This window comes from Lagopus leucura, unplaced genomic scaffold (assembly GCF_019238085.1).
Source record: "Lagopus leucura isolate 7727_CA_CO unplaced genomic scaffold, USGS_WTPT01 Super-Scaffold_100157, whole genome shotgun sequence".
NCBI lineage: Eukaryota > Metazoa > Chordata > Aves > Galliformes > Phasianidae > Lagopus > Lagopus leucura.
Window position 1 is genome coordinate 10705121 of NW_024962334.1, and position 16185 is coordinate 10721305.

The following is a 16185-nucleotide window of genomic DNA, read 5'->3' on the forward strand; positions in this document are numbered from 1 at the left end:
TTTGTCTCTGCCTGTGATACTTAGACGGTTCCCACAGCACTTGGAGTGTGCTGCATTCTTCAGTGCTATTGCTGTCAAAACCCCCTGTGAGGTAGGAAAAAGAGCCTTTGCCCCTACAGATGGGGAGCTGAGCTGCTTGGCCGTCAGCTCCATTGGAAATCTGAAAAACAGTGCTGGCCTGAAGTTCACATTCTACTGGAAAGCCTTGCAGGACCTCAGGTAAATCATGACCGGCAAGGGAGCATCTGCCCCCAGTGCCCATACCTGGCAGTGGCCATGTGCCCCAGCCACGGAGCAGTGAGCACACTGCTGCTACCTGCCTGCCAAGTGCTGTGCACACGGCCTAAGAAATTGGCAATAATCCTTTATTACAGCTGCAGGCTCTCTCTGGAAATCTTATTCTCCTGTTCAATTTTACAGTGAATAAATTTCCAAGCCTCAGGGAAACTTCTTCCTGTGATAGGGGACAAAAAGTCTCCACGAGACACCTTACCAATGAATTTATTAACAACACAGAGGGGAAGATGCATGACCTTGTCTTCCCAGGGGAAAGAGAGGGCTGCCACCTCAAGAGCCGAGGGACGGCCACGCACCCTCTCTGTGCTGCCCATCCTCACAATGTCCTCACCTTCAGAAGCAATGCTGCAACTTGGCAGCCCTCGCTGCCAGCCCAAACCACATCCTGCACAGCCCTCTTCCTCATCCACTGAAGTGCCAAAATGGAGGTTGGGTATCTCCCTTTTTCTTGTCTTGCTATTCCTATAATATCGTTTAGATCCTTTGTCCAAATTTTACAGCGGTCTAGAGAGCTTAGAGATATTAAGCATCCAGAAGCAGTACAAAGCCAGGCGTTCATAAAGAAGAACCCATTTAGCGGCTTTAGCATGGAAGAGGTGAATGAGATTAGCTCTTATCTATGCACAGGAATCCAGGCTTCATTAGTTCTGCTGCCCAGGCAATGCCTGGCTGCTGTTATGATGGCACGTATTAGGGTCATGAGCAGTGCCATAAATAGCCAATTTAGCTTTTATGTGCCATTTGTACCAGCTCTGCCCACAAAGTGACACATGATAAATACGAGTAAGAAATGCTTTCTGCTTTAAAAATAGAAATGTTGTTCACTCTGTATGCTGCAGGAGGAAGGCCAGACTCTGCTCGCACTTAGGCAGGCATAAAACAAATTAGCTACAGAGAAACGAATGGAGATATATAGGTTGCTCTGAAAGTAATGCCTCCTATTTATTTCCACAGAAACTAAAACAGATACAAAAAGCACAGCAACACTATTGATATTTAAAAGAGCAAATGCTTCACTACAAAATACTGTTTTTACAACACAGTCACTGCCATTAGCTATGCATTTTCACCAACAATGAAGAAGAGCCTGGATGCTATATATTCATCAAAATCTGCACCAGTGGAGGTGGCCCACTGTCACTGTCACCACTTCTGAAATGCACAACCCACTGCCTCACTGTGCTCACATCCACTGGTTGGTCTCCATAAACGTTCAGCAAGCATCAGTGAATGTCAGTGGGTGCCATGTTTTCCACATGGAAAAAAATCTATTCCAGCCCTTTGCTTCAGATGCACTTCCATGTCAGATGCCTTTCTGTCAGATTGCCCCTCTGTTGCCATCTGTCACATGGCAACAACATGCAATGGAATGTTGGCAGGAAGGTTCAACTCCATTCCACACCACCACCAACCGCCTCTGACATCATGGGCCAACATAATAAAATAGGAGGCATTACTCTTGGAGCAGCCTCCATACTTCTATAAAAAATGGTGCCAGTGGCAGCAGAAATGGCCTTTTCTCTTTTAAGCTTCTTTGTATCAATACTGTGCAAACACCTTTTTTTCACGTGATGCAATAATCTTTTAGGATTGTTGAAATCATAGTCCTGCTCCTCGAGTCAGAGCCAGTGTTTTTCAGGACTGAGCACAGATGCATCTCGGAGTGTAAAATCAGTCCGAATGAAAAATGAAGAACTAGAGAATCATAGGCAGAGCACATGGGAATGTCCCCATGGTGCAGCAGGAAGGGAGCCGTAGGAGCCCTAAGGAAAGCAGCAGCTCCAAGGCAGCAAGCAATCCTTTTCCCCTGGAACTGGATCCCAATGCTCTGCTGTCTGGGGTGGCCATCAATTGGAAACTAACCCAAAGCATTGCTGCTATCCCAAAATGGTGCATTAAATAATTGAAAAATGAATAATTAAATTAAAAGAGGATTATTTCCCACAAGGAAGCAGAAAATTGCTGCCTGCAGGACAAAGGGCCATGGCAAGGCTTAATTTTCTGCAGCTGTCAGCAGTCAGCAGCAAGGGACTGAGGACAACACCCATGGTGGGCAGGAAGGTCCCCCACACTGCACTGATGTTTTGGCTCCCATGTTTATTCCTAAGTTGTGTTTTTCTGATTTCTGAAAAAGGAGGAAGCAAATCAGGAAATACGGGACGCGCCCTTATTCCTGAATGTCAGCCTTGGGGTGCAGGGAATCTGTTTACACACCAACACAGGAGGAGGGATTTACACAGAGCAGTTCCCTTGGCTCACGGTTAGCTGCTATACATTAGTCCTTTGCGTTTATTTTCCTGCTGGCTGTGAGGAGATGGGCACATGAGCTTTGTTCTGGCACTCTATAAGAACAGTATTTAATGGCACTATTATTTTTTCCCTAAGATTTATATATCTGAGCAGATGACACATTGCAAGAGTCTGCATTTCTCATGAACTATAATTAAAAATGAGCAACTTTCTGCATAGGATAACAATACCATAATATACTTGCTCTCCTCGCAGAAATTTAAACAAGGTGACGTGCTGGGTGAAAAATGATCTTGCATTTATCCCTCACATATTTCTCCAAGCAGCCGAAATCCCATGGCGCAGCACTCAAGCCTCAACCACAACCCTGTTTTGTCCCACTCTTTGTACCCTGCAGATCTGGAAGACCTCTTCTCTTGTTCTTCAGACAACCCTCCTTAACCCTCTTTAGAACTCTCGTTTCTCCAGTGAAGCAATTTCTTCACTCACCACATCAGCAGTGGTTAAAAAAGGCCAGAGTGATTTTGTTGAGAACTGTAGCATTTTCCCTAAGCCCATCTTTTCACCACTCTGACCAGAAACTTCATAGTCCCCAGGAGGGGCGTTCATGGCTGTGGCACTCCAGTCACCAGTGGGATGCCTATGATTGAGTCATAGGATCCAGAAGAACATGCAGCATTGTGGGGGGTGAAGCTGCAGCTCTGTTACTCCCCCTTCCTCCCTCTGCACCATACTCTTCATCATTTATATTTGAAAAACATGAACCTGGAGTTTCAATAGCAGATGTCTGTACATCATCACAGAGGACATCTTTTGTGGGATGCAGATTTGAGTAGGGGAGGAAGGAACTTGCTATTCCTAGGAGGCTCCATCTTCTCAAACAGAGCTCCAGCAAGCCAGGCTGGCCCTCAGCAGAAGGGAGCAGGCAGTGGAACAGCAGCTTCTCTCTCCACACAAGGAATGGAGCAAGCACTGTACAACCATGTCCAGCGGAGCCCCAGTGCTTCAGCATGCACTTTTCTGCTAGGGCACCCTTCCTTACTTTGGCAAACCAATCTCTAGCACTCTTAAGCTTTTCTCAGCTGTGAGGCCTTTCAGGACCAGCCATCACTGATACAATAACACTGGTATACACGATAGCTCAAAGGCAGTATTAACGCAGTACTTGGCAGGGAGGGTCCTTTCTCTGTCTATGTCTCTGTTTCCTTCCATTAGCATACCTAAGAGCCTCAGGAGCACAGTGGATATTCCCTCCTGCCCTGAAGCCTGCCCAGCATGACCCAACAAGGCATCCTTGTCCCACTTTGCTCTGTCTCCAGCTTCAGCAATGGCAGGCCCAGCTGCTTGAGGGATGCTCTGATACGAGCCATATGGCAGCAGTCCCCGAGGGATGACCTTCCTGCTCCCAATGGCCCCAGTGCTGTTTGCAGCCTGTGGGAGGATGGAGCTGATCTGGGGTTGGGGAGGAGAGAATTCAGCTTGGGTTCTTTGAACAGGTATTTGCTTTACCTTGCTTGGCAGGAAGTTTTTGCAAAGATGTGTCAGCCCCTATGGTTTAGTCAGCCAGCACCAGGCCTTTTCATCTTCAAAGCCCTGTGGGACTGTCCGTCCAGAGCCTCCTCCCATCAACCAGAAGGCAATGGAAGGAGTGGTGACAGAGAACAAGGCCTCAGTGCTCACTGCTGTGAAACAACAACACAAGGCCTCGGTGTTCACTGCAGTGAAACGGACAAAAGGCCTCCATGCTTATTGCCATGAAACATGGACACAAGACCTCCGTGCTCACTTCTGCCCAACCCCAACACCAGAGCACCAGTGCTGGGCCAAGCCAAGTTCCTGCTGCCCCTGTGATCTATCCTGGAAGCGAGTGGGTGCTGAGAGAAAGGGAACGAGCCAGTGAGACCAACACAGAGCATACTCCCTCATTCATCAAAAATGAGAAATTCCTTTCTGTGCCCAACACCTCCACTAATGATTTAAACAGTAAATCATGTTTTTTGGCTTGCGGCATTTGCATTGTGAAGGACTGAGTTGAAGAAAGGAAATGCTTTGAAGATCTTAATCAGGATTTCCCTCCAAACTCGTGTTTCCGTACCTGCTGTGGCAGGGCCAAGCAGAACACTCTGCTTACATCCAAACTGCACTTCCAGTACCAAAGGTCACCAGGAATGGAGGAAGAAGACAGCCCTGCTATCAAACCATTAGCCAGAGTAGACAAAAAAGTCCTATATCCTGAGAGCAACAAGGTTTCTGGTGGGTTGCTCAGTGTCAGTGGAAGATCAATACATTCAAGCCTGATTCCAAAGCCATTGAAGGGGCTTCTCCTTCCATTCCAGGGGGTTGGATCAGGTCCTCCGGGAGCACATACTGTCAGAAACAAGAGTGGCCATATGGACCTGAGCTCAAACTGTGTCATAAGAGCATACGGCAATGCTTTGTGCAGGCACTGACTGAACTACTCACCATATGCTATTGATCTACCTTGTGAAAATGTTTTATATACTGTACAGCAGAGGTAAAATTTACCCAAGGAATTTAATAAACAGTATCACTGCAAAGGCAGCATGCAAACTTTACACTACTTGCAGATTAAAAGTCATCCGCTCCCTTGCGATTTCTTCCTGCACGTACCAAAGAAGTCCAAGCATGGATAAATTTAACACAGATGATTCTCATTTTTGCTTCTGGAAAACGTTGCCCTGGCAGATTCTCAGAGTCAAGCTATACATCTGTCACTCCCTCCAGTCAAGTCCTTGGGAATCTATATTTATAGTCCTAGGTTTTGTACAGTTAGAGCCTGTGCCAAAGCCTACTGCAGTCAATGGAAATCTTGGAAAAAAAGCCTTAGAAATGTTTTAGAAAAGCAAAGTTTTGACTAGAAAATGCTAAAATGTTAGAATATGTATAAAAAAAAATCAAAAACATTTTTTAAACATTTCAAGCAAAAACCAAAGCAGCGATAGGCTTCCTATAGCAGATTGAGTCATCAGCTGTGGATGTGTGCTCCAGAAACTACTTCGGACAGAGAGACTGCTTCAGCAAAATGTGTTACCTGCTGTGCACAACACCCGGTGCTCCTTGAGCTCTTCAGTCCCTGAATATCTGATTAAGGCCAACTCCAATCCCACTTTAGCCTACCTTCACATTAAACAAACACCAGCCTGTAGCTTTGTTATCTGCCCTTACCAGTCACTAAGGAGTCAGGGTGGTATGCACATTAATGAGTGAGGTTTTTCTCCCTTTCTAAGTTTGCAGAGAACAATAGAATTTCCTGCAAAATTTCTTGGACGAGCACAGTCTTCCTCTGGGACTCCACTGCAACATACCCACATTTTTCAGTACGACAGCAAAAATGTGAATGTATCTTTAGTGTTGGGCTTCTTCAGCTTTGTTAGAGTTCTTCACACCTTTGAAATTTGGCATGGAGGAGTCTACAACATCTGATCTGTAGGGAAGAGATGCAGGTATCACCAAGGCGGTGTGAAAAAAAAAAAAAAAAAACCAAAAAAAAAACCCAGCAGGATAATAAATAGAGGAAGGAAAAATATACATCACAATTTTAAAATCTTGGAACAACTGAAGTAGGTGGTAAGAAGTCTAATATGCAACTTCAAAAGAACAGCATTTCCTGCTGAGATGCCCAAGAGAAAAAGTGAACTGGAAACTCTTTGAAAGCTAAACGGAGCATCCGTAGATAGCACAGACTCCACAAGATGTCTTCAGTAAACCTTGCTTCTCAAGGTTGAAGAAGGTCTATATAAATCCCAATGAGCCTCGTACCACTGGCATAGATCTCTAAAGTAACAGGCTCTGGCACTCCTGAAGCTGGCTTTAGCATCACTCAGAAACAGAGCCAGGTAAAGTCAAATGTCTTCCAGTGGTCTCTCGTGATCATGTATTTTAGTGCCATCTAAAGCAAATCCATGGCTGAGATTATATATAAAAGAAGACATTAATGTGTTGGCCCACGGGCTCACCACACAGCATCTACACCACCAAAATTCCTACGCAGATGCCCCAGCCCCAGTATTTAGGTACTTCTCTGATGGGAGAGCAAGGTCAGAAGTGATCCACTGCCCATGTGTTGATGCTGCTAATGTGGTTGGATGCAGCTTTTCTATTGCTGGAGTTAGGTAAAATGAATTACTTCTACTCTGTTACCCACCCCAATAGTTGTACAGCAAGAAGCTCCTCCGCAACACGGGAATCCCAGGCATAATTTCCTCTTCTAAAAAAGTACAAATATGCATGCCCTAGATACATGCTGTAGCTACCAAATAACAGGTTCTATCCCAGAGAGGTGCTTTCCACCCAAAATGAAACAGAGCCACTTGACATGATTTGTTAGTGCAGTCAGAAGCTGTCAGGAAGTTCTGCTGCAACAGTTATGAAAAGGAGACCGGAGGAGAGCATGGTCATGGCCAGCTTTGCCAGGCAGTTCAACATCCCAATTCCTAGCTCCCTGTCTCACCCTCATGCTGCCTTTTTAGAAATTTCTTTACAAACTGCATGCAGCTGCAGCTCTTCTTCATGATGCTGATGCTGTGCACTTGCTCCTTTCACAGTGCTCCCCCTGAAGTTCTCCTCCTGTATTTGTGTCAACATGCACAAAAGAAACGATTCCCAAATTTCTGCGTGCTCTTTCTCTATAGCAAGCTAATAGCCTTCTCACTGCCACCAGCACTCTGATAAGTGTGAAATACCACTGTTTTCAGCACAGAAAAAGTGGGAATTAAAATGGGGAATCCTATTGTTTCTTAGCAAATAGCTGTCTCTGTGCAATGTTTGCATGTTGTGCTGGTCTTTCACATGCAGCAAACAGTGCTGATGTGTATGAAAGCCCTTCGTGAAGTTAGTGGGAGGAAAACCCAGCAACAGTAACAAGAGCTTGGCACCACTTTAGTCCCATCTGAGCCCTGTTTTGATACAGTGGGCACTGCCAAGGCTCTGCCTGCCTGCTCTGCACAGACACGAATGGCAGCCTTTGATTCCCGGGTGGCACTGGCTCCAGCCCTTTGCTGTGGCTTTGAGACACAAGTGCATTGTAAGGGCCTGGCTGCAGTTCTTAGGAATACCAGCACTCAGGGCTCTTGGAGCAGCTGCATCTTTATCCTTAGCATCTGAAAACCACTTGTATTATTAAAGTGGAAGATTTCAGAATTGGCACTTCCCTGTAACCACAGGTATTTCAAATATTTAGCAAAATAAGATAGCATTCTGGAATCGTTCTTATGGGTCCTAGGCAGCTCTTAGGCAGGAGGCAAAAACCCAGAGTCAGCTCTGTGAGAAGTTAGAACTGGAAGCCATTCCTCCCCTCTCTCAGCCAGGACACAGACACCACGCTCCCTAAGCCACATAGAGTCCTCAACAAGCGTCCTCCTTAAAACTTTTCATTTACTTGTTGCCAGACTCATAATCCACTTGGGGTTCATAATGCAAAGTGGGAAATAATTGTCTGGGGAAGTGGCTGGCTGGTGAAGCTCCACTGGTGTGAATAACCAGCAGGATTACAGGGGAAGGTGGCTGCCTGGCAGTGGTAATGGGATGCTGAGCCTTTAACTATTAGATCAAAGTGCAAATGTGTCCCACAGCGGTGCTGATTCATGCTCTTGGATGTCCTGTGGAAAATGTACAGCTCATTCCAGCTCCCTAACTCACCAGAACCATTGAAACAAAGGCGTTGGAGCCCCTCACAGACCGAGATGCCTCTGTTGGTCCTACTAGAATCCCATCCACACCTTTGGAAACCTGACCTTAAGTGGCTCTGCCAGAAGGGCCACCACTGCAGCTGACACATGCTGTCTCAATTTTTGGCCAAGGACAGAGAAAGCATGAAGACAAGAATCCGATTTTAGCACTCTTGTCAATTATTTATTCATGAATGCTGATTTATTCATCAAGATGTCTGCCTTCAGCTGTGATTTAACAGCTTTGCTAAACATGGTGTTTCATTTAAGTAACAAGGAACTTCACTATGGTCCTTCATTTATCTAATAAACACCAGCAGGGGTCCTTATTTAATAAGGACTGCAAATGGACTGATCTGAACTCTAGCTTTCTTAGACAGTACTAATAGGATAGATTAATTTCCTCCACCGCAGGAACAAACACTAGGACAAGCATTATGAAAAAGTCAGGCTAACTGATTGTCATCTCCAAGCCTTCATATCTATTTAGGTGGTCATGTTACAGTAACAAACAATTTAATCTGTACAAAAGACAGATAATGGACAGGGAAAATGAATGCCCTATAGACCTTCCTGGCCCATAAATGTCTGCCACTTGATTGCCAGAAACTGTGTGGAACCACAGTTGAAGGACCCAGCTGTCCCTCCCACTTCTATATTCGTACTGAACAGAAAGCAATTCATTTATTGGTCAGAGACAATATATCACAACTGTCCCCTATTTAGATAAAAAATAAAAGCATTTCTACATTCACCCAATGATGAATCACCAGGACTTTACACAGAGCAATAGTAACATGCTGCAATGAAGACTTGCTGCAATGTTGGATATGGCACAGCACAAGTCTGAATCGTGATAAGAAATTCTTAGTCCAAGCAAATTCACTCTTTAAATTGCAGAGTTTCTACTAGATGTTGCTCTTGCACGATAGAATGGGTAATGTTCTCCCGGCAGCTCCAAAAGGACAGAATGGATAGGGGTCAGTATACCTAGACAGTACTTCAAGAGCTAATAGGAAATTAAAAATAATGAGCAAGATCATCTGATTTTGAGCAAGTCACCATGAACTAGAACCAGCAGCCCCAGCTCTGCTGCAGCCTCTCTCCTTGAGCCCATGCTGCTTGGGCAAAAGTTTGCCAAGCTCTTTTCTCAAAAAGGGACTAGCTACACTGAATGGCCTTAAGGGGGTAGGAAATACTCAGACAATCTGCCCAGCAAGCTGATGACACTGGATAGAGACATGGGGAATAGCAGGGAGCTACAGGTGGTCACCTCTTAAGCTGGCCTTAAGATGTCATCCATGACTGGGCTTGGTCAAAAAGCAGCAGCTCAGTCACGTGTGAAAACACCCAAAGCCATATACTAACTTGCTTTCTTCACTGTTGAGGTGTTTTATTAGTGAATGCTACAAGTCTGGAGGAAGGACCATGGAATGGAATAAAGTATGTACTGACAGTGAGCACACACAACAATTTGCTATGTATTTTGCATACTTTTTTAAGTGCCAGTTTTTTTTCTTAGTATTTTTTTCCAAAACTTGGCATTTTACCATGACAGCTTTACAGTGAGACACCGGTCCAACATGCTGACATTGACTAACAAGGCATAGCAACAACCCAGCCCTTTCACATACTTTATGAGTACAATGTGTTACTGTTAAGCAATATTTGAAGAAATACAAGGCGAAACAGTTCCCAGGAAGATCTGGATTCTGTCTTCATGCAGCCACAGAAATATATGACAGAAGAATAAATCCTAATAACACTGCTGATGGCTCACCTAGCAAGGGAAAGGCTGTGAGACCAGAGCTAAGAAACGCCACACGGAAGACTGTTGTCCTTGCTCTTTGCTGTTAGTTTGCTCTACTTTTGTGCTGGCAGGAGTCATTTGGTAGCACTGAGCAGCATAGTAGGGTGAGAAGTTTGCTTGTTTGTCACCCAGTAAAAAGAGAGCAGTTGCAATTCTCACTCAAGAAAATGTTGAGCCAATGACATGCATTAAATGGGGCCGAGGTGGGCAGCACATGCTTCTGGGACCACTCTAAACCCCAAACAAATGGCCCATTGGCACTATTAAAGGTCTCCAAATTTCCTAAATAAAACAGTGCTAAATCTCTGGAAATGGACAGATAAAGGACTCAGCTCAATCTCTGCTGACATATAACCCTTCCCTGCTGCTTTGCAATACTTGTGCCTTATGCAATTTGCTCAGCTTTCTCCATCCCCCCCTTGCCTTGCTCAGAGATGGAAGTATTCTGCTGGCTTGTGTGCTGCAGCAGCTGCTCCTCTTGACATTTCTGCTGCGGGCTGGGATACAGACCCTAGGAATGAGCGCTAATGAAACAGCTAATATAACCCTTCCTCTTCTTTCCCAATATTTCATGTGAATTAGATATTCTAATTTAAGCAATTGTTCCTCTGAGAAGTCTTCCAAGGTTAGCAGAGGTTCAAAAATAGTTTGAAACAGCAACAACCAAACCAAGAGTGCTTCAGGCTTTAATATTCTTTCAACAATTTCTGCTGTTTATTACAAAGGAGTGTGAAGGTAAATGTTATTTCCAGCAGGTGTCCTGCAAGGAATGTTGGACTATTAGTTATTTGCTCCCACCCTCTAGATGGGCGTCCAGGTAAATAGAAAGCTGAATTCTAGCACCACACATTTCCAGGATGCAGCACAATAGAAGAGTGTGATTTTTGGCCCATGGAGTGCATTTGCAGCTCAAAATGTTTCAGGGAGGAAGTGTCCTCACCGAAATGAATTGTGATGCATTTATATGATAGAAGACCCAATCTAAGGCTTCATCTGTTGAAGAGAGAAACAGAGTGCTGTTTTCTGGATGGGAAAATGAATACGGTGATAGCAATCTGGAAAGAGGCTTACACTTGGCAGGCAATTTCTCTAGTGGGACTGCAAGAGCTGCTCATTAGGAGTGTGTTAATCACAACCAGTGACCACAGAAGTCTCTGTGAAGATAGCCTCCATTAGTTCCCATCACAATGAAAATGCACAGTCCATGCAAACATCCAGGTTGCTTCAAGCTTCACTGAGGTCACTGGCTAACAAAACCATCAGCATCACACTAAGCAAACTTGACAAAATAAGAACAAAACTGAATGCCAATCAGTGAGGTCTGGGAACAGATGTCTATCTCAAATTACCCCTTTTGTTCATTACCTGAAGAAGCGTGGGACACTTGGTTAGTAGAAATTGCAAATGCAGTCAGGTATGCTCTCAGCAGTGACACATCCAGTTTGAGTTCTGGTTGTATTGTGCAATAATTTCTTTAGGGAAAGGTATGTCACAGTTACAATTAGCTGGAAAAAAAAAAAAAAAAAAAAAAAAGATAATTAATTGACATACACACTTCATCTCAACAACTAGAAAGTGTTCATTCCTGGCAATGGGAAGAGACGGCAGCCAGCTTGTCCCAGGTCATTTTACAGCCCTATTAATCAGCTGTGTTTGCTCCAGTGGAAGACATGCTTACTGCAACTGCTTCGCCTCATGCCTGCATACATTTTCTCACCCCGATTCTAGCATAGCCTGCAGGGAGTTTAACGTGGGCAAGTTGCATCATGCAGATTGCAGAGGCACACAACAACGCTGCTTGGCCAGCTCCACTAATATCACTGTGCTGCATACTGATACTGCTTTTTATGCATGTATTATTTCTGATACCAGGAACAGCTTTCCTACCACTAACTCAATAAGCAGAATATTGATGGGATGTAAGATTTAACCCATGGTGAGCATTTCTCAATGTATGCAGCCCTGGTGGAGGCTTGCTGCTAGGTTGCCACGGACCTATCTTCAAGGCTGGATTGCCGTAGACCTGTTTTCCACCACCGGCCTTTTTCTGTATGCTGATGCCCTTTATCCATATAGGTAAACCATGGGCTGGGATCACAAATAGGAATGTAATCAGGGGTTGCAGCAGTGAATATCACGAACCCCTGAACAGAAGTGAGGTACAGCCCATGGATCCCACAACCTCTCCCCAATCGTCACTCTCTCAGCTTCCTCCCTGAAACGCATATTTCCCTCAAGAGCCAGTATTGATTCCTCAGGCTCAGCCCGTAGATTATAAATATCCTCCATCTTCCACATTCCAGTTATCATTTTGTGAGAAATCTGAGGAAACACAGAGACACAGCTAGATTTTATGTAGTTCTAAAACAGCTCATTAAAAACTAACTGAACATAAATGCTCTCCAGGCCCCAACCCTTGCTGAAAAATGGCTTTCCTCAGCCTGTTGCTGTTCTGCTTACGAGTCCACCCGTGGCAAGAATGGCAAACAGACAGTTCAAGGCACATTTGCTGCACGAGCTGCCCCCCTTGATACAGAGCCAGTCCAGCCCATTCCCACCTGCTCGTGCTTTTCTGTGCATCTCCTTCAGGCTTCCCTCAGGAGACTTTTTAAACCCTCTATTATCACCTCTTCATCTTTGCCCATTTGCTGGCAGCTCTGCAGATCTCTGGCTCCTGGAAATAGGGTACTGGTTTGCATTAGGAGGTCAGTGGAACAACACACAGCACACCACTCAACAGCAGCAGCCCAGAAAGCCTTGGCACCTTTAACATTAGGAGATGCCACGGCTGTAAACCTCTGCAGCGCATTTATAAGGCTGTCTCATGCTGGATTTAGGGACCAGTCTCACAGCAGGGAAGCAACCATTTTCTCTCTCTACTCCTGATAAGCAACAACTGATAGAAATCTCCTTGGGACTTTTGCCAATGGAAAAACAATAGCCTGTACAAGTGCATCAGCTTGAATGGGCGCAACTTATTGTGTGTCATCTGCTTCCCAAACCCTGCTGGAGTGGTGGGGTTGGGCAAGTGCACCAGAACCCAGCATACATGGAGACAAGAAGGAAGTGGATCTGTTTTTTCCTTAATCAATCCACATTGTTTTCCCACTGGGGAGGATGGAGCTATGGAGATGGTGTGACCAGCAGCTGAAGTTTGGAGATCACTCCTGGCAGCTGAAGAGAGCTCAGTGAGCATACAAATGCTCTCACCATGAACCTTCTAACTCATTGGAACAATTTTGTTGTTTCTTTAAGAGTCAGGTTTCGCTCTATCACATACTGAGCAGTACATGATCCTGAAGATTAGGCTGTGAGCTAGCCAACAGGTCAGACAACCAATAAATCCGATCTCCCCAGCAGTTCTGGAGGTGGAAGAAACTTCAAAAATGGGAAAGAGAGTAAATGAAGTCAGGCCCATTTCCCAAATACTAACATTGTTGTGTGACTTGCCTCAAAAGCAAAAGGCATTAAGAAAGAAGGGGAAAGTCGCATATTCTTAAAACTGGGAAAGCTTAAGTTTTATTGTGATAGGAAAAAAAAACCTGTTCTGTGCTTTGAGCATCCTGCAAGATAACACCTTCCATATGCCAACTATAGACCATCAACATAATTTGTTGTTACAGTGTTTTGCTAAATGTGTTTGTCCATCCTCTTCCAGCTCCAGCTGTAAAGGAATTATTTTTTTCATATGCAATCAAAGCACATCTCATTATGCTTATATGGTAGCAGGCTGCTCCTCAATCTTACAATGAAGTTTCAATAGTTTAAACAAAACTCCAAATTTACAACTGCTCATTGTGAATGATTGAAACATATTTCTTCATTTGTCAGTTGCTGCAAATCAGTCATTATGATATCAGAAATTCATTGCAGAACATAGTATTGTACACTACGGGAAATGTTCCACAACCAGCAAAGCATACATAATTGGTTTAATCTGACTTTATTTTCTAAGTGTCTTCTTCTTTCCTCTTTTAGATTCAGGAATGAGTTGTATTCAGGTGCATATTTCATATTTTAACAGCTTGGAACTGCAAAGAAACAATAGCTTTTCTGTGGAAACTGAAGCCAAAGGTCAGCCTGCCTAACTTTGGGATACGGGCCAGGTCTTATCTATGTTTTTCTCTCTCTCCTGATATCACTCTCATTTTGGTGCCAGGAATTAGGATACTCATCTTCTCTAGGTAAACATCAATTTCTAAAAAGGGGAATATAATTGCACAGAAGAGGCTACGACATGCCTTGGGATTAGTGAATGCCTCCTAATTGAGCTTCAGTGAAAGCGGCAGTTCTGGCATTATTTTTATTCACCTTGTGGAAAATTATTGGAGCATATTTCATATAATTAGGATCAAGAATGGATTTGGCATCACTTCCAGCAAATGCCCCTGAACACTAATCTGGTTTATTTGGCACCACTGCCAAAGCTTCTCTTGTGGGGAATACAATGACAACAATTAACCTGGCAGTGCAGAACAGCAATGGGAAGTAGGAAGCAGTGTTGTCTTTTATCTGCATGTAGAGTGAATTGTGCCCTCATACAAAACAGAGGAGCAGTGTCTTTCAGTGTCTTTATTTTTTTCTTCTTTTTGTCCTTCCAGAGGCGTTCTAAGGAGTCTTATCTCTTTTTCTTTTTTTTTTCTTTCTTTTTTTCCCATCTAACTCAAACATCCACATTTTCCTGCTGTCCTGAACAAATGGGTACATGGGTCCTATTTAGAGTAGCAAAGTATTTTAAGATTTCTGGGTCAGGTGCAGTGACAGTTTATCCACCCATAGACTTGCTTCCTTTGAAGTAGTCACGAAGTTGGATGACAGTGCAGTGAGAGGGAGGAAAACCAGCCCTGCACAGTTGGTTTGCAAGGAAGACGTTTGGAAGAGGAGACTTTCACTACAAGGAAGACACAGAGATTAGGTATTAACCTCGGAATTTAGATACTGCAAAGCTCAAAGGACTTAGAGAGATTTACAGAGGCACAGGAGAACTTGATAGGAAGAAGAAGCAGAGTGAGAACCAGCTGGAGAAAGGACCGAGAAAAACCCTGCAGGGAGCACTGTGAGAGGAATCATAGAACTCTTTGGGGTAGAAGGGACCTTTAAAGGCCATCCAGTCCAATTCCCCTGCAGTGAACAGGGACACCTACAGCTCCATCAGGTTACTCAGAGCCTTGTCCAGCCTGACCTTGAATGTCTCCGGGGACAGGGCATCCATTACTTCTCTGGGCAACGTGTGCCAGTGCCTCACCACCCCGTGTGCTCAGGACCTTTGACTTAACCCTAACAAGCACTGTCAAGTGTTGAGAAAGTTCAAGTGGGGAAATATGTATAGCTGCCTCTTGATGGTGAAATTTGGTTTGTTTGGTTCTGATAGGATATATTTCCTTTGCCATACCTAAGATCATCAGAAATGCCTACTATTTTGACTCTGACCCTGGCAGTAGGAAGTTCCACTTCAGCAGATTCAAGTGTGGATCTGTTTAGGAATACTCCCCAAACCCGCTTCCTTGTTTCTGCCACTGGCAAGGTGAGCAAGCAAGCCTGCAGCATCCAGCCTGCAGCTCAGGGAAGGATTTTGCCTAAGCTACTGAGCAGCCTGAAGGCATCAGCTGTAGACTTGGATCATAGGATTTCTATACAAACTCTCACTTCCTCCGGTGCAGACAGCCAGCAGCCAAGGAGGAGCATGAGAGAGGGGATGAGGAAAATGCAAGTAGTGCAACGTGCAGGGGCTTGGAGTACCTATGAAGACTGCAGGCCTACTGCAGTGAGCCCAGGGCTGAGGTCCTGGTGGGAGGCACACCACAAGCATCTGTAGATCACAGGATCAAATTTCAGTCCCATTATTAAAAGTCCTTCAAAACACAATGGGGATGCTGTTAGGTCTACGCCCATCCTTTCCAAAACCCTGGGAAAACAAGAGACTGGCAGCCTGTCCTGCACATCAACATCCCCTCCCCACAGCCCCCAAACTGCCTCGAGCAGTGCAAACGCTAAGAGCTTCTCTTTGAAAGCATTCTTCCCTGGCTTTGAGCTCCAATCTGTGCTCTGTTTTTTTCTTTGACAGTAGAAAAGGGATGCGGTAAGTAAATCCCGTGCAAGCTGTTCACACTGAAACCAACAGCTGATCCTGTAAAATTGCTG

The 16185-nt window shown here is 44.6% G+C and overlaps 1 protein-coding gene across 5 annotated transcripts in view; it reads right to left on the bottom strand.

Annotated features, from left to right (window-relative positions):
• Window positions 1-16185, bottom strand: part of POMGNT2 (protein O-linked mannose N-acetylglucosaminyltransferase 2 (beta 1,4-)) — an 86620-nt gene that overhangs the window by 58755 nt on the left and 11680 nt on the right. For 3 of the 5 annotated variants that reach the window (XR_006181740.1, XR_006181739.1, XM_042888091.1), the window contains exon 2: window positions 11410-11549. The gene's annotated coding sequence lies outside the window, so the exon portion shown is untranslated. Of the gene's footprint in view, window positions 1-5553; window positions 5993-10738; window positions 11199-11409; window positions 11550-16185 lie in introns of those variants that run through there. The other 2 variants (XR_006181741.1, XR_006181742.1) reach the window with 2 other exon arrangements.